Raw genomic sequence first — 19,649 nt, 5'->3', positions numbered from 1 at the left:
CTAAGCCTAGGAGCAACCCAACCAGGACATCTTCAGCCCTCCCCACTCCCCAGTTCCCGTCACCAGTCCTTCGGTCGCTGACAGCAGAGCCACTCCCCCCCCCCACCCCCTACGTGCCCTAGGTGGCATGGCGGTGCTCCTTGCTCTCCGGACCCTGGCTACAAAGGACGTTCTACTTGTCCCTTCTCTGATCTCCCTGTCTGTGCTCTCCCCCAGTGCCACTGAAAGACAAGGACAAAGGACAAAGGACATTTATTGTCACATACACCAATTGGTGTATTGAAATTTGAGTTGCCATTTGCAGCACACCAATAAAAATAAGACACAACATTAAAGAAGAATTTAACATTATATTGCTAAAGGTAAGATCATGACCACTTCCTGTTTTCTGTTTCATGGTTTTTGAAAAAAACGCTGCCACTTATGGCTGTGATTTTTTGGCCATCTTACTCAGAGTCCCCCTCCGCTGCGCAGGACAAGAGGATTTTTTCCATCAATGAAAAATAAAAGAGTTATTAATGTTTTAAAAATGTTGAGATTCTCTCTGCTGCCCCTGCTGGTGGGAGGGGGGAGGGACTATAAAACCAGGAAGTGTTGTGCCTCACTCAGTCTCTGCAAGATGGAGGAAGCAAGAGGGTCACATCTCTCTGAGCTGTGAATAACACTGAACACATGTCACTCAACTGTGAGTGCCCTTAATGTGGTTTGAAAATGAAAATGTGGTTGCTTTGAAATGCTGCACTGCAAAAGGTTGTTGCTGCTGGTGGGAACTGCTTTGAAATGCAGCACTGCAAATTGTTGTTGTTGGTGGTGGTAACTGCTTTGAAATGCTGCACTGCAAAAATGGCTGTTGTTGGTGGCGGTTACTGCTTTGAAATACACTGCAATAAGGTTGTTATTAGTGGCGGTAACTGCTTTTAAATGCTGCGCTGCAAAAATGGTTGTTGGTGGTGGCGGTAACTGCTTTGAAATGCTGCACTGCAAAAATGGTTTATTGTTGGTGGCTGTGCTTTGAAATGCTGCTCTGCAAAAATGGGTGTTGGTGGAAACTTGACAACTTCCTGTTTGCACTGTATATTGTTTTTAGATAAAACACTACCATTTACAGCTGTGATTTTTCTCCATCTTACTCAGTCCCCCGCCACTCATCAGAGGATTCTTCCCAGCAATGGAAAATAAAAGTGTCATTAGTGTTTGAAAAAATGATGAGAATCTCTCTCCTGTCAATCACGCCATGAAGGCCACGCCCCTTCCGGTTGGAGGGTGGAGAGATTAAAAACCCGGAAATGTGGGTGTGGCTCATTCTCTGCAAGACGGGGGAGGGAGAGGTCATGACTGTCTGAGCTGTGAATCAACTAAACACACTGAACAGTGAGTGGTGTTTATGTGGTGTTTTGTGTGGTTTTATAGTGGTTTTATGGTGGTTTCACCCTGCTTGAAATGGTATGAAACTGCACTTGAATGTGGTGGCCTGGCACCCTGCATGAAATGGTATGAAACTGCATTTGAATTTGGTGCCCTTGCACCATGCTTGAAATGGTTTGAAACTGCACTTCAATTTGGTTGTCTTGCACCCTGCTTGAAGTGGTATGAAACTGCACTTGAATTTGATGGCCTTGCACCCTGCTTGAAATGGCATGAAACAGCACTAGCATTTGGTGGCCTTACACCCTGCTTGAAGTGGTATGAAACTGCATTTGAATTTGGTGGCCTTGCACCCTGCTTGGTGGCATGAAACTGCACTTGAATTTGGTCGACTTGCACCCTGCTTGAAATGGCATGAAACCGCACTTGAATTTGGTGGCCTTGCACCCTGCTTGAAATGGCATGAAACTGCACTTGAATTTGGTGGCTTGCACTCTGCTTGAAGTGGCATGAAACTGCACTGAATTTGGTGGCCTTGCACCCTGCTTGAAGTGGCAGGAAACTGTGCTTGAGTTTGGTGGCCCTGCACCCTGCTTGAAGTGCTAGGAAACTGCACTTGAATTTGGTGGCCTTGCACCCTGCTTGAATTGAAAATGTCAAGGAATAGCCATGAGTCAACTGTTAGCCCACCAGCCGTGAGTGAGCTGCCAGCACATCAGGCTTGAGGGACTGAGCTGCCACCCCAAGAATCCATTTGGCCCATAATGTCCATACTAGCCCTCTGGAAATCAGTCCCTTCAGCCCACAATATCCATACTAGCGCTCCAGAAAGCCCCCCCCACCCCACTGGCCACCAATATTGGAATTGATGGAGAGGTGGAATATTGCATTGGGGGACCAGCCCTCCCTTGTGATCATGGGACCCAATGGGTCCCACTTTGTCTAGCAAAACATCAAAACATCCCCCCACAATGGTTCCCATTGTGAGGGAAGGCACAAAGTCCAGTCCTTTTCCCCTTGTTCACCCATGGTCGGGCCTATTGAGGCCTCCACAATCGCCGCAACGGGGGCCCAATGTTACAGGACCTCTCGCCGGATGATGGAACTCTGCCGTCGGGAGAACACTCTCAGCGGCTTGGAGTGTCTGGAACGGCCGCTTCCTACCTGAGACCGCGGCTCCAGAAGTCCACAGGCCGCGCTAGTCGGAGCTCCGACATTGGCAATCTCGGCGAGAGATCCCATGCTCAGCAGTGTTCAGAGTCAGCGCCGCCCGCAGCTGGAAGCCCCGCGATCACAGCTCCGCGATGTAGGAGTCGGCAGTCACAGCACTCCAGAGCTTACCACATGGCAACCCTCGGTAAGGCATCGCCCACTCCGCGATGATGCTTCGCCGCTGAAGCTGAAGTTCCGGCCGGTCACGGCAGGAAACGCCGCTCCAGTCCCATTGATAGGCCACGAGGAAAGGGCGAAAACCGCATCTCCGACCAGGTTGGGACCGAGAGAAAAATATCCCCCTTCCTCTCCCCCCACCCCCCACATAGATAGACTAGAAAAACTCCAATACAACACTTTTTAGCATACTAAAAATTTAAATAATAATAGGTGAAAGGACGGACAGCTGCAGGCAGGACAGCCATACTCGACAGCGCCCCCACTCGACCCGATGCAACTCAGGTAAAAGCAAACTATCATCCATCCGGGCACAGCCCTCCTGCAGCCTTCCTGACTTAACATTGAATTCTCTAGCATTAGATCTTCCTGTCACCATCAGAACCACTCCCACCTGCCATCCTTTTTCTTTTCCCTATGTGACTCTGGCCTTATGAAAATGTCCTACTATGCCATAACCCTCTTAGGCCCCCTTCGGTCATGGCTGACCATGGGTGTCTTCCAGGGTGCTATTCCCTATATGGAGGACACCTGTGCATGCCTTTGTTTAACGTGGGAAGACTGGTGCACAGACAGCCACCACACGGTCCTTGACAGATCTGGGTCGGGATCCAGTGGCATGGAGTCCAAGACAACCAGAGACCTTTTTCTGCTGCAGCCTTCATCCGCCTTCCCAACCGTTGAGACACTCCATTAAGGTCAGCCATCATCCTCCGCCTGTTCCACCATTGAGGCCTTGGTTGGATTGCTCTTTCTCAGACCTCCTCCCCCTCGACCTTACTGCCATGGGTGGCCCTACGAGGAGCATAGCTCCAGATGGCATCGCTCTCAGGAACTCAGGTCCACATAAGCTTATCCACCACGACAAGGTGACAATCCACATCTGCAATAAATTACACACGAATAGCATCATATCACATCGGTCACATGTGTTCATTCTATCACAGGAAATCCCTACAATAGTTTGCTGCTATCCAGACTAAACTGGTTTCTCTCTTTCTCTGATCTGATGAAGGGCTTGCGTATCTGTGGCAATAATTCTCCCCTGTATCATAGACATGTTGTATTAATGTTGTACTGTGTTACAATAAGTGGTAGGCCATTTAGGACTGAGATGAGGAAAAACTTCTTCACCCAGAGAGTTGTGAATCAGTGGAATTTTCTGCCGTGGAAGGCAGTGAAGGCCAATTCACTGGTTGTTTTCAAGAGAGATTTAGTTTTAGGTCTTAGGGCTAAAGTAATCAAGGGATGTGGGGAAAAAGCAGGAATGGGTTACTGATTTTAGATGATCAGCCATAATGAATGGCGGTGCTAGATCGAAGGGCCGAATAGCCTAATTCTACACCTTTTTTTAATGTTTTCCATGTGGTAACAATATACTGACTTCCTATTTCATGCCAACACTTTACATCTTGAATTAATGTAGCAAGCAGTTAAAAAAAAAATTGCCTTAAAGCTATTCATCGAATGGCTACGTAAGAACATTTGTGATCAAGATCATGTAAAAATATTTAGGATTATACCAAGAAGTGTTGTTCAGTTTAGTTTAGAGATACAGAGCAGAAACAGGCCCATCGGCCCACCAAGTCCGCACCAACCAATGATCCCTGCACATTAACACCATCCTCAACACACTAGGGACAATTTACATTTATACCAAGCCAATTAACCTACAAACGTGTATGTCTTTGGAGTGTGGGAGGAAATTCAAGATCTCGAAGAAAACCCATGCGGTCATGGGGAGAACGTACAAACTCCGTGCAGTCAGCACCCGTAGTCGGGGTCAAACCCGGATCTTAGGTCCTGTAAGTGTTCTAAGGCAGCAACTCTACCGCTGCGCCACCGTGCCGCCCAGTGTTAATCAATGCAGCCAAAAGGACAGTCAAATCCTCAATAAGGATTGTATCATAGTTGTATAGTAGGTTATTACATGTTTGTATTGTATTATGGTGGTGGGTTCTGGCTTGTTTTATTGTAATGTAAATATTATTTTTAATAATTGAATCAAAAGGACATTTAATAGTCTTTCATGACTCATGGTCATAGTTATCAGCTGTAAATGGTCATAGTTTCATTTTTATTAACGTGTGTACTCAGCTGTGTTACTGTGTAATTTAAAACAGCAGCCAGCTATTTCCACAATGGCTCTCAATTGACCTAAAAGCTGAAGAGATTTCCAAGAAGATCGCGCCTTTACAGTAAGTCATCATTTGAATTCTCAAGAAAAGTAAATATTACTGCAGACATTTGATCGATATGTTGCAAGGCAACCCAACAATTGCTGGCTCCTTCTGGCATCACTGATTTTGCCATAAATGCCACAAATGCCTTTTCATGCCTTTTGGTGATTTCACCAGGATAATGCCTTTTTCATGATCGAGTGCCTAAATCAGCCTTTTTTTGCCGTTTTGCTAAAACGTGGTGCTAGTTCTTTAGTTGTACCGTGATTACAATGACGTTTTCTATGTTAACACATTAATATTAATATAAGAATAATAATAATAATTTTATTTATAGAGCACTTTAAAAACAAACATAGTTGCAACAAAGTGCTGTACATCACTAATCATTGACAAAAAAGTTAATACACACCAATAATAACAGTTAAAAGATGGAGTAAGTAAAGATATTCAGAATAAAGAAATATTAAAAAACACTACAAGCAGGAGCAAAGTCTCATGCATAGTCAAAAGCCAGGGAGTATAAATGTGTTTTAATACTGGAATTGAAGATGGACAGTGAGGGGGCCTGTCTGACGTGCAGCGGCAGAGCGTTCCAGAGTGCCGGAGCAGCAACAGAGAAGGCTCTATCCCCTCTGAGCTTCCGCTTAGACCTCGGTACCTCCAGGAGCAGCTGATCAGCTGACCTGAGGGACCGGGCAGGAGCGTATGGGTGGAGCAGCTCAGAGAGGTAAGGCGGTGCGAGCCCATTCAGAGATTTAAAAACAAATAACAGAACAGAATATAGTATAACATACAAGAACATTTCCACCACCGGGGCGAAACCGGGGGCGCCACCGTCGGCCGCTCATTCGTTCGTGCCGCTGCCCGCTGGTTCAGCATTCTCCAAGATCTATTTAAGAAAGAACTGCAGATGCTGGAAAAATCGAAGGTAGACAAAAAATGCTGGAGAAATGGAGAGACGGAATAGTCGACGTTTTGGGACGAGACTCTTCTTCAGACTGATGTGGGGGGGGGGGGACGGGAAAAAGAAAGGAAGAGGCAGAGGGAGTAGGACTGGGAGAGCTCGGAAAGGGGAGGGGAGGAGGATGAAGACAAGGGTTATCTAAAATTAGAGAAGTCAATGTTGATACCGTTGGGGTGTAGACTACCCAAGCGAAATACCCAAGCTTGTCTCCTCACTACATTAAATGCTGGCTCCAGTCGCAAATCTGAGTTTTCGTGTGATCTGTGCAAGGCATTCATTGATGCTGGAATTCCACTGTGGAAATTGGAAAACAAATCTCTCAGAGGTTTTTTAGAGAAATACACAGAGGAACATATACCAAGCGAGCCATCATTACGGAAACATTATGTTGACAGCAACTTCAACATTATTGTGCAGAAAATTAGAGATGAAGTTGCATGCAACAAAATATGGATCTCAATAGACAAGACAGCCGATGCTGTGGGGAGATATGTTGCCAATTTGGTCATCGGTACACTGGAGGCAGGTCAACTATCAAAGGAGTATTTGTTGACATTGGAAGTATTGGAGAAGTCAAACAGCTGAACCATTGCTCAGTTGTTTACATCTTCACTTGCTGTACTTTGGCCAGAAGGTATAAAACACGAGAATGTTCTTCTGTTTGTGACTTAAAGTTTTATACCACAAAATGTTGCATTTGACATGCTTAGCTCAAGGACTTCATATAATTGCCAAGCACATATGTAGCTTGTTCCCAAATGTCGATCGCCTAGTTTCCAATGTCAAGAAAATCTTCCTCAAAGCACCGTCACGTGTGCAGTTGTTCAAGGAAATGGCACCTGAGATTCCGCTGCCTCCTCAGCCCATTTTGACTAGTTGGGATACATGGTTCTCTGCTGTACTCTACTATGCTGCAAATTTTGGAAAGATAAAATAAATCGTCAACTGTTTTGAAGAAGAAGAATCTGCTGCAATCAGGATCGTCAGTGAAATCATGCAGAAAAAGTCCCTCCACCGTGATCTTGTGTTTGTTGCTTCCAATTTTGCAAACTTCCCACAAGCTATCACTTCCCTTGAGAAACGTGGCGAAACATTAGTGAAAAACTTGCAGGTTTTCAACAAAGTAACTGACAATATTCGTAAAGTTCCTGGCGATGTAGGTAAAGACATACAAGGAAAATGTGAGAGAGTGATTTTAGCTAACAAAGATCATGAAGAAATAGAAAACATAGCTAAAGTTCTCAAAGGTAGATGTAATGCACAAGATATTGACATGAATATAGAGTCTGTAGCTTGTTTCGGGTATGCACCAGCGACATCAGCTGAGGTAGAAAGACGTTTTTCACAACTGAAGCATATTCTGTCTGATAAACGGCATAGTTAACACCAGATCATTTGAAAAGAAATGGTAGTAATTATGTGCAACCAGGCAACTATGGTCATTTAATAGAAAGATTAAACGAGAACTTAACGTTTGAAGTTTGATCTTTATTTTATGAGAAGTTGAAGTGAGGGATTACATGAAGAGCCCGCCAACCCACATGCGCGTCAATCTTCAAAGTAGCTGTATGAAACCACAGAATAGTTGCTGACCTAAGCTATAGGAAGATTAAAGGGCTAGAACTACCGAATGATCTTTATGAGAATAGGGTTGGGAGTGGAGGGCACGTAATACCTCACTTCAACTTCTCATAAAATAAAGATCAAACTTCAAACGGTAAATTCTCGTTTAATCTTTCTATTTTATTTCGAAGTCACGTGAGTGACTACGTGAAGATTTCGAAGCTCTGTGGTGTCATGCAGTGACACAATATGTGAAATACTTAAACAGATAAACCATTAATGGTAGGAAAAAACATGAGTTATTAATATCATGATGCTAACTTGCATACATGGCCATTGTTCTTAAATGGACCGTAGTCCCAATAGACTGTTGAGTTAGACAATAACTCATGTAACACTGTGCATAATACTATCTGCAAATATCCAGACATATTCCACCAAATTTTATTATTTATTAACCTGCACTATGTAAACCTCATGCTGTATGATGAAAGGGGATTCCATTCTATTGGCTGCTAATGAGCCATCAGCAATGTCTTGAGCCTATTGAATAACAAAAGAACTATATTCCATTTCATAGGAACTAGCAACAGAGTGCACTTGTATACTTAATGACATCCCTGATCTCTGCTCTGGTGGGTATGCTGTCAATCTCAAATGTACGCAATCCTGCTCATTTTCTTATGAGATTATTTCTATAACAAGCTACCCTAATGTCAGTATGACGTAGAGACTAAGCCAGAGATTGAGTAAAAGCTGTGTTCTTTATGCTGAGATCAGTTGCTGAAAGCATAATCATCTTAAGATACTGGTCCCATTAGGAAAATTAGAGGAATATTTGCATAACAATTTACTGATATACATCGCACATTACAATGAGTGTAGGCTATTAGAGTGGTCAAATAAAAGACACCCTGCATAACATTAGAGAATAGTGGGTGAAGAACCAATCATTTATGTCCTACTTATGGTACTATAGAAATGATAAAGCAGCACAAGCAATGTCAAGTGTGCTATCACATAAAAGCTTCTTTAGGCTCAAATTGGAAGCTATACAAACCTCTGTTACTTCCGTTTAAAATTGACTCACATATGTTGTTCACAAGCTTCTCATACAATCGTGCAGAACTAGCTGCCCGAGAAGACAGGCTGTCCCAGCCGTCACTCGTGACTGAGTAAATAAGAGTTGCTTCAGTTGCCTACCATGGCGTGATTGACTAGGCAAATTGGTACTGTTAAATTTCATGTTGCCTCATTTGTAATATCGTAAAAGATATCTACCGACAATCCATAAGTTTTATCAGCTGCAATTTTGCATATCACCTAAAACTTGATGACATAATCTCCTTTAATCTGAGAAGGGCAGCATAGGCTTTCACCACTAGCTTTGTTATAAAAACAGCAGAATCTGTGCCTTATGTGTGTAGATATGACAGAGTATGCAACTACAAGATCGATTATCTGAGTCAGTTAAATTGCAGAAACCCAATCAGCCATCTTAAACTGGGTAAGTAAACCCACAATCCGATTAGCCTAATGCTAACCCGATTCGGCCTGCACCATATTTCTGTAATCTTGAGAAGTATACCCCTCTAGTTCTTGGCCAGACCACTCATCCTCGGATGAGCTGTCACTGATTGCACTCGGAACCGCTGTTCCTCTATTGATCCTACGGACGGAAAAAAAATTTTTGGCTTTCCTACCCGCGGAAGATGCATTATCTAGTTATTCATACATATCGCTGATAATATATAATAGTAAGATTAAACGAGAACTTACCAGTTTGAAGTTTGATCTGTATTTTATGAGGAGTTACGATGAGGGATTACGTGAAGAGCCCGCTCAGCACGCATGCGCGGCATACTTCAAAGCAGCGGTGTGGAATCACAGATAGACACAGTTATTGAAGTAAACATAGTAAAGACAAGGAGACATCAGTTTATCAGTTTGACCCATATTATTGAGGGTGGGAGCGGAGGGCACGTAATCCCTCATCGTAACTCCTCATAAAATACAGATCAAACTTCAAACTGGTAAATTCTCGTTTAATCTTACTATTTTACTTCGGAGTCACGTGAGTGATTCCGTGAAGACTTCAAAGCTCTGTGATTTCAAACCGTGTAACAGTTATTACTTCATGCACTGCCGAAGTCTTTGAGGGAGGAAGTGTGTTATCGTAATCAACCAATGAATCTGTTTGTAGAAAAACACAATGGTATTTTTTAACAATAACAACAAAGAAATTAAATTGCTCCCCTGGGCTTAAATTAAATATTTGCAGTCTGTAAAAAAATTTCTGCAAATAAAGCAGGTTTTGCCAACGGCTTATTATAAAATTTCTGAACGGTCTTTCCCCCGACCATCCTGCTGTAGCCAGGATGTGGTCTATAGGCACGTCCATTCTTTCAGCCGTCGACGTGGATGCTGCCCTGGTGGAGTGAGATTTGTACATGTTAGTGTTTATCCCAGCAGCTTTTAGCACCTGCTTGAGCCATCTCGAAATGGTTTGGCTCGTCACCCGACCATAAGGTTTTTTATGACTGACCCACAAGGCTTTTCATCTCCCTTGAATATTTTTGGTTGTGTCTATGTAGGATAGTAGGTGGGTCATGGCACATAACCGTGGTTCTGGAGGGTAAGCCCGGAATTCCACGACTGGATTAGGTGTTCCTGGTCTGCTCTGTTTGATCAGTCCCTGGATAATGACAGAGATCTGGTCTGGAGCTGTGAGCATGCTGTCCAGTCGCAATAGGTGTAGTGACTGGAACCTCTGTGCAGATACAAGTGCCATCAACATGAGTGTTTTGAGCATAGATTGTTCCAGGTTGAGGGATCTGGCTGGTGGCCATCCCCTGAGGTATGTCAGGACCACACCGACATCCCATATATGGGTGTACCTTGGTCTAGGGGGTTAGAGTTGTAAATACCCTTCATTAGTTTGACCACCAGCGGGTGGGATCTCATGGCCTGTTGTCCTGGAGCTGGTTTTAAATAGACAGGCAGGGCACTTCTAGCTGTGTTGATGGCTCTGTAGCTGAGTACTTCATCGTGGTGAAGGTTCGCCAGGAATTCCAGTACGTTGGTAACTGTAGCGGTTGAGTAGGTGGTCCCTGTATCCAAGCAGTACTTCTCCCATTTCTTGATGCTGGACAAGTGCTGTTTTTTAGTGGATGTTCGGAGGGATGCTGACATGGTGTCGACGGTGTGTTCTGATAATCCCAGTCCCAGAAGTGGTTTGTGCAGAATCTGCAACCCAGGAGTTTGATTTTTTCATGGCACGGGTGGCTTGTGCCCGACACTGGGTGTTAATAACTCTGGGTCACTGGGGAATACCATCGGAGTTTCAACAACCATGTCATGGAGTTTTGGGAACCATGGCTGCGTAGGCCAGTCGGGTACTATCAAAATACCTGAAGCAGAGTCCATTTGTATTGTGCGTAGTCCCCAACTGATGAGGCAGAAGGGAGGAAATGCATAGAAGAAGAATTTCCCCAATCCAGCGCGAACGCATCTACCGCTGCTGCCTCAGGGTCTGGTTCCCAAGCGACATACATAGGTACCTGGTGATTTAGCCTTGATGCAAATAAATCGATATCTGGCATGCCATATTGCTTGATAACTTTTGCAAATTTTTTGGGGTTTAACATCCATTCGATGTTGTCATTAAATTTACGTGACCTGGTGTCTGCCACTGTATTTAGCTTACCTGGCAGGTAAGTTACTGATAGCCAAATATGTCTTTCGACACACCATTGCCAAATTGTGTTGACCAACTTGTCGCATGATACCGATTTTATGCCGCCCATATGGTTAATGTAGGCCACCACCGTAGTATTATCTATTTGTAACCGTACATGCAAGTGATGCATATTTGTGCATATGCTTTTAAACCATAAAAGTCACCCAACATCTGTAGATAATTAATGCCCAGTGTAAGTGGTAACGATGACTCTGGGTTAGTCCATCTACTACTTGTTAGTGATGATAATAGGTTGAAATTATGCCAAACGTTTTTTGCCCACCAGTGTAGTTATGATATTGCTTCAGTGGGTAACTTCATGACACGATCATAATGACCTGTATGCCATTTTGGTGCCTGTACCTTTGCTCTTTGTAAGTTTTGACAGTGCAAAGGTCCGAATTGTGTAGCCGGAAATGCTGCTACCATTTTCCCAATTACTCTGTTACTTGTCGAATAGTTGGGAGTACGTGGACCATTAAATTGTTGCATGATTGTGCCAATTCAACTGTTTTGTCTCTTGGCAATGTTACAGTCACGTAGACTGAATTAATTGTGAAGCCCAAGTAGTCCATGATTGTGGATGGCTTCAACTTAGATTTATCTGGATGTAAGAAAATCCCAGTGTTTCGAATAATTGTTTGGTAGCTGATACAGCTAACATAGTCAATTCCATGGTCTTGCCTATTTTTTTTATTTTTTTTAAATTTTTTTTAAAGATATCATCAAGATATGCCATGACAATATGTTTTTGTCTTGTGAATATTGCCAGAGCTGGTTTTAGTATCTTGGTGAATAATCTTGGGCTGATGTGAACCCATTGGGTAACGCTTTAAATTGTCATAGCTGCCCCATCCAGGTAAATTTCAGGTATCTGCGATGATCCTTGTGAATGGTACTAAATAGTAAACATCTTTAAGATCAATGCTTGCCATGAAGTATCCTTTGGAAATTAGTTGTTTGGCAGTAACAACCGTTTCCATTTTGAAATGTATATACTTAACAAACATATTTAGTGAAGTTAAGTCAATGATGATGCGACATCCACCATCTTTTTGGGTTTAGTGACGAATATTTGATACGAATTCCAAGGTTTCATGTTTCCCATGATACCCTTTGTAATTAGTCTCACCAGTTCAGCTGGTCCCTCTCGTTTCTTTAACGGAGAGGGAAAATACCCTCTGGGGTAAATGTTGAACTGGTGGCAATTTTTCTAGTATGAATTGTATTTTGTATCCACTAAAGCCATTGAGTATATACTGATCACTCGTGATAGACTCCCGTGCTTCTTAAAACAGGTGTAATCTCCCCCCTGTTAGTATTAAGCCCCTATTTTCTATACGTTGGTAGGAACCAGACCCACCTACCTCCATGGTTATGGGTATTCTTCTGTTTCCTGCCGGTCCAACGAGTCTTGCACGTTGTCTGACGTGGCGGTGATGTTGGGGGGTGGCCCCGAGCTTTCACCAGTACCATGAGGTAGACCCTCCTGGTGGACGCGTTAGAGGTACTGCTGACTGGTTTACGTGTGGTGCTCATTCCAGACCCTGCCCTCTTGCGCCGAATATTTTGGACACTTCGTCCAGTTTTTTAGGCTTGGTTTGGTAACTTAACCAGACAGCAGGATCTGTGGTTGTGAGGTCGGCGTTCTCACAGTCCTGTAAAATTTTTTGAGTTGAGGGCAGGTTTTATAACTTTCTGAGAAGTTGCGGATCACTTCGAACAGTAGGGTCAGGTGTTTTGCCATACTACCCTGACCCTCTGGAAAGAGCATGCGAAAATGATAACCGACGTCAGGGATATCAAAGTCATTTTAAGATATTTGGGTTTTTAAAAGCTATGCTCAATGTACCCCCCAACAACGGTGGGCACTTTGAGTAAATGCAATTTAGGGGTGGCGTGATGAAATCCAACACCTCATGACGACCTGTCTTGGAGAGGTTTTTTGAAAAGAACAGGTAGTAAGCTGGCCGTCAGTTGAGACTGAAAAGCCATCTCGCTAGTGGTGGAGCCACATAGCGGCCACACCCAGCAGCTCTTCCTGACCCTGTACCTCAAGCATACTCCCGATGTTGTTCAGCCAGTGACCCCTCTTCTTGACCAGCCCAGCTCTGGTTCCCATCAATCCCTCGACAAGGGAGATGGCCAGTGCTGTTAGGCACTGGAGTGGGAGTGTTAGCTCCCTTGGCGGACTTGCCCCTGCTCCTGAGGCAGTCTCGCTGTAGTTTTTAGCTCCATGACCTTCCTCTGGCTTGGAGAAACAGACACTCTTGTTTCTTGTTTGAAGTGCTGATCCCATCTTCCGTGTCTGTCTCCAGCCTGAGGTTGGTCCTGACCTTGCTGTTAGAGGCTGTCTGCCGTTTTCGGGCGGCATTTCAGCGGTTCTCGGGCGGCGAGTTTCCTTGTCGGGAGTCTGCAGGGGTGCCGGCCGGTTTTTAAATTTCCCTCCAGTCCGCTGCTGCTGGTCAGACAGCTGTTTTAGCGGACTGGGCATCAGCGCAGCACCCGTGTCTGTGGACCGCAGCATGTGCGGTCCCGTTGCCACCACTCCCCCCTCCACTGTCGGCTCCTTCCCTGCAGTCGAACGGGGGCCGCTTCCCTCTGCTGCTTTGCTCCCCCTGGAGCAAAAACAAACGCAAAGACCGACTTTAAACTGAAGGTAAGTACTTACCTAACGTTCCTTTCCTTCAGGCTCGTAGCGGGAGCGCCTGACTCCCGATGCGCCGCTGTTGCACTGCTGGCGTTAATACCGCGCATGCGTGCTGAGCGGGCTCTTCACGGAATCACTCACGTGACTCCGAAGTAAAATCAACAGCTAATGACTAGAGCTGAAACCACAGTCTCCCTTAGATGTGGGAATACGAGATCCCTGTCAACTCTCATCCAAGTGGGAGGACTTATGCAACCCTGAACCAGGAGCTGCCTCAGGCATGTGTGGATATACTTTGGCACCATCTCCATCACTCCGTTCATCCGAGTGGGAGGAAGATTGCAACCCTGAACCAGGAGCTGCTTCAGGCATATGTGCATATACTTTGGCACCATCTCCACCACTCCTTTCATCCGAGTGGGAGGAATATTGCAACCCTAAACCAGGAGCTGCTGCCTGACATGCCTTCGTAACACGGAGCATTCCTTGTGTTATAATTTGATTAATCAGATGTTCTAATTGAGACAAACGCCCAATCACATCTACCATAGATGTCCCAAGTTTGTAAAAAAACAAACTCAAAATGAAATACGTATATTGGCTGATGAGATTAACGAAATTGATAAAAAATATTCAAAAGCTGCTAGTTTAGAGCTCTATAAGAATAGAGTTGAACTTCAATTGAGACATGATTTGTTATTAGTATCACCGATTGAGAATCAGCTACTTAAAACCAAAAGTCAATATTATATACATGGCGAAAAATCTGGTAAATTACTCGCTAATCAGTTGAAACTGGTGTCGGCCAAATTAGCCGTTCAGATTACTAAAGTGAGTAAACGGGATGGTACGCTGACTGTAGACCATGATGAAATTAATAAATCCTTTCAGGAATTTTATACCTCCCTATACCAATCAGAATTTCTTACTGATTCCAATATAATGCATGAGTTTTTAAAGAAACTGAACTTGCCAAATTTATCACATAATGAGTCTCTGTTGTTAGACGGACCCATCACGGAGGAAGAAATACAGAAAGCAATCCTCTCGATGAATTCTGGAAAAGCTCCCGGCTTAGATGGGTTTACAGTAGAATTTTTAAAGCATTTCTCAAGTTTACTGTCTCCCTGCCTATGTAACGTTTTTAAAGTAGCCTTTTTAATGAATGGATTACCACAATCCTTTTATGAAGCATCTATTTCTTTAATTTAAAAAAAAGATAAAGGCCCTACTGAAGTGACATCATATAGACCTATATCACAGTTAAATGTACATTCCAAAATTATTCCGGCAATAGTAGCACTCTAAGCAATTTAGTAGTTTTTCTGGTTATTAACTAAATCTTAGTATGAGTGAGCTTTTTCCATTAAACAATCTAGTTTTGAATTATGGATAGTTTCCATTTAGATTGACTACCAAATGTTTTACTTATTTAGGTATTAAGGTATTACCAAGAAACTCAAGGATTTATTTAAAGCTAATTTTACGCCTCTAATTGACCATATCAAACAACAGTTCACTAAATGGTCACCAATGTCCTTATCTTTAATCAGCCGAATCAATGCTATTAAAATCTTACCTAAATTTTTGTATTTAATTCAGACTATACCAATTTTTATTGTTAAATTTTTCTTTGATATTATTGACTCCAAAATGTCTTCATATATATGACAGCTCATTCAGTTGGCTGCAGGCAGCAAGACCTTCTTCTGACCATCAAGGTCTGATCATCAAGGAGGTAATTGAGGCATGGACTATTGCACATTTAAGAAACAATTAGACATGTACAAGGATAGGACAGGTTTAAAAGGATATGGGCCAAACGCGAGCAGGTGAGACGAGTGTAGATGAGACACCGCCATTTTATGTGATCATGGCTGATTATCCACAATCAGTACCCCGTTCCTGCCTTCTCCCCATATCCCCTGACTTCGCTATCTTTAAGAGCCCTATCAAGCTCTCTCTTGAAAGCATCCAGAGAACCGGCCTCCACCGCCCTCTGAGGCAGAGAATTCCACAGACTCACAACTCTCTGTGTGAAAAAATGTTTCCCCATCTCCGTTCTAAATGGCTTACCCCTTTTTCTTAAACTGTGGCCCCTCATTCTGGACTCCCCCAACATCGGGAAAATGTTTCCTGCTTCTAGCATGTCCAAAATGTATACAAGCCCAGCCGCTCCATTCTCTCAGCATAGGACAGTCCCGCCATCCCGGGAATTAACCTTGTGAACCTACGCTGCACTCCCTCAATAGCAAGAACGTTCTTCCTCAAATTAGGGGACCAAAACAGCACACAATACTCTAGGTGTGGTCTCACTAGGGCCCTATACAACTGCAGAAGGACCTCTTTGCTCCTGTACTCAACTCCTCTTGTTAAGATGATAATATTTCTGAGTCATTTGTTATTATGAACAGTAGAAGAGTATAAATTAACATTCGGGTGAAGCTGACTATGATAAATGAGTATGATGACTGTTCAAACTTGCCCTGTACATAAACAAATGCTCTCTTTATCATTCAAGTAACATGAAACCAGAGTGTGCATAACTCACTGCTGAAACATTTACTCAGATGATAAATATTATCTAAGTCATGAAATGGCAAATTTAATGAGGTAAGATGATACACAAATCTGTCACTTTGCCTATCTCCTGTTGATTGCCAGCCAGCTCGTGATCATCTGCTCAATGTTGATTGCCAAAGTATAGAAGAAATATCGACACCTTCAGTGAAGTGACCAAGACTATGGAAGATGAAAGGGTGGCCCAGTGGCCCAGTGGTGCAGTGGAAGAGTTGCTGCCTTACAGGGCCAGGGATCTGAGTTGAATTCTGTCTACGGGTGCTGCCTGTATGGAGTATGTACTTTCTCCCTGTGACCATGTGGGTTTTCTCTGGGTGCTCTGCTTTCCTCCCACATTCCAAAGACCTGCAGGTCTGCAGGTTAATTGGCTTAGACAATAGATAATAGACAATAGACCATAGGTGCAGAAGTAGGCCATTCGGCCCTTCGAACCAGTACCACGATTCAATGTGATCATGGCTGATCATCCGCAATCAGTACCCTGTTCCTGCCTTCTCCCCATATCCCCTCTCCACTATCTTTAAGAGCCCTATCTAGCTCTCTCTTGAAAGTATTCAGAGAACCAGCCTACACCAGCTTCTGAGGCAGAGAATTCCACAGACTCGCCACTCTCTGTGTGAAAATGTGATTCCTCATCTGCGTTCTAAATGCCTTACCCCTTATTCTTAAACTGTGGCCCCTGGTTCTGGACTCCGCCAACATCGGAAACACTTTTCCTGCCTTTAGCTTGTCCAAACCCTTAATAATCTTATATGTTTTAATAAGATACCCTCTCATCCTTCTAAATTCCAGAGTATACAAGCACAACCGCTCCATTCTCTCAGCATATGACAGTCCCGCCAACCCGGCAATTAACATTGTGAACCTACGCAGCACTCCCTCAATAGCAAGAATGTCCTTCCTCAAATTAGGGGACCAAAATTACACACAGTACTCCAGGTGTGGTCTCACTAGGGCCCTGTACAACTGCAGAATTACCTCTTTGGTCCTATACTTAACTCCTCTTGTTATGAAGGCCAACATGCCATTCGCTCACTTCACTGCCTGCTGTACCTGCATGCTTACATTCATAGACTGATGAACAAGGACCCCCAGATCCCGTTGCACCTCCCCTTTTCCCAACTTGACGCCATTTATATAATAATCTGCCTTCCTGTTTATGCTATCAAAGTGGATAAGCTCACATTTATCCACTTTAAACTGCATCTGCCATGCATCTGCCCACTCACCCAACCTGTCCAAATCACCCTGCATTCTCATAGCATCCTCCTCACAGTTCACACTGCCACCCAGCTTTGTGTCATCTGCAAAGTTGCTAATGTTACTTTGAATCCCTTCATCTAAATCATTGATGTATGTAAATAGCTGCAGTCCCAGCACCCAGCACCAAGCCTTGCGGTACTCCATGAGCCTTGCACTATCCCACTAGTATCACTCTGACTCTAGGTCTATGACTCTATCAAGAACCCCTAAGCGAAATCAAAATGAAAGGAGAAAACGCACAAGCGATGCTGTGAAGTACTCTGGCAATTTAAAACCCACTTACGTTTTAAAATCTTTGATAATTTTATTAAAATGTCCCACTCAGTGGGACCCAGGTTCCCCTCTGACTCACAGGTTCCCCTCAATGAGGCATTGAATCCAACACCCTCTTTAAATTGACTAGAGTCTTATGGGCCTATCCCACTTAGGCGATAGCCGGTGACTAGACTAATGGGCCTGTCCCACTTGGGCAAATTTCTAGGCGACTGCCGGCGAATACCACAATGGAATTCGCCAAAGTCAGCACTGGTGACAACTTACATCACCTGGCGACAATCTGCGACATCCTGGCGACAACCTACGTTAATCTGGCGACAACCTACAACAGCGACTACGTCAAGCTACGCTCATTGGCGTCAAACCCACGGTCGCTATTGTCGGCGAAAAATGTTTCAACATGTTGAAAATCCAGCGGCGACCAGAACGACGCTACAACTCTTTGGGCGACTGAGGAGACTATTCACTACCATACAGGCGACACCCTGGCGACCATGTGGCGACAGTCTAGTCGCCTGTAGTCACCTGAAAAATTGCCGATGTGGAGCAGGCCGATTATTTTCCCAGTTCTTTTTAAACTTACCAACTTCACTGGAAAATATATTATCATATATATGTTAAAATATACCTTAAAACATATATTTTTATTGGCATCTCACTGTATATTGGGCATTAATAACAGATTGGTTAGCCAACAAGAGAGGGGATATAAATGTGTCAGAAGGAACTGCAGACACACCAAAGTTGGACACAAAATGCTGGAGTAACTCAGTGGGACAAGCAGCATCTCTGGAGAGAAAGAATGTGTGACGTTTTGGGTCGTGACCCTTTTTCAGAATGAGTCAGGGGAGAGGGAAACAAGGGATATGGAAGGGAAACTTAAAATCCCCCAATATAACAACCTTATTAGTCTTTGTAGGAAAGAACTGCAGATGTTGGTTTAAATCGAATTAACTCAGCAGGACAGGCAGCATCTCATTCCTTCACATAATATGTGTAAGAAGGAACTGCAGATGCTGGTTTACACCGAAGACAGGCATTGAAGAAGGGTCTCAACCCGAAACGTCACCCATTCCTTATTTCCAGAGATGCTGCCTGTCCCGCTGAGTTACTCCAGCATTTTGTGTCTCACTTTATTAGTCTTGCAGCTGCCTGCAATCTCTTATTTCAGCATAAAGACCGAGCAGCCTTGTATTTGTGGGAGCTGAGTGAAAGAAAGGGACTTGAAATCTTTGCTCCAAGTTGTTTGTTGGAATACAGGATTCTGAATTGAATACTATACCCGCACACCACCACACCAAACCCTTACAGTTCACTCATGCTATTAGTTTCCATGTATTTTGTTGATAAAAGCTGTACAGAGTGCTGGAGTAACTCAGCGGGACAGGCAGCATCTCTGGATAGAAGGAATGGGTGACGTTTTGGGTCAAGACCCTTCTTCAATGTCCATCATCAGTGTAAACCAGCACCTGCAGTTCCTTCCTACACATATTTAGCTGTACACTCCTTTACTGTAATTACGATCGCAACAACACAAACTTACAGTGGATATTTTGGCTGTATCAATGAATACTTTGTATGGTATGTCTTCCATTAGAAGGTTTAATTGCGTTTATTTTTCATCAAATGAAGAATGCATAACCTGACAGATAAGATCACTAATGATTCATTGAAACT

Source organism: Amblyraja radiata, chromosome 4 (genome assembly GCF_010909765.2).
Source record: "Amblyraja radiata isolate CabotCenter1 chromosome 4, sAmbRad1.1.pri, whole genome shotgun sequence".
NCBI lineage: Eukaryota > Metazoa > Chordata > Chondrichthyes > Rajiformes > Rajidae > Amblyraja > Amblyraja radiata.
Note: the sequence above shows the minus strand (reverse complement) of the source record.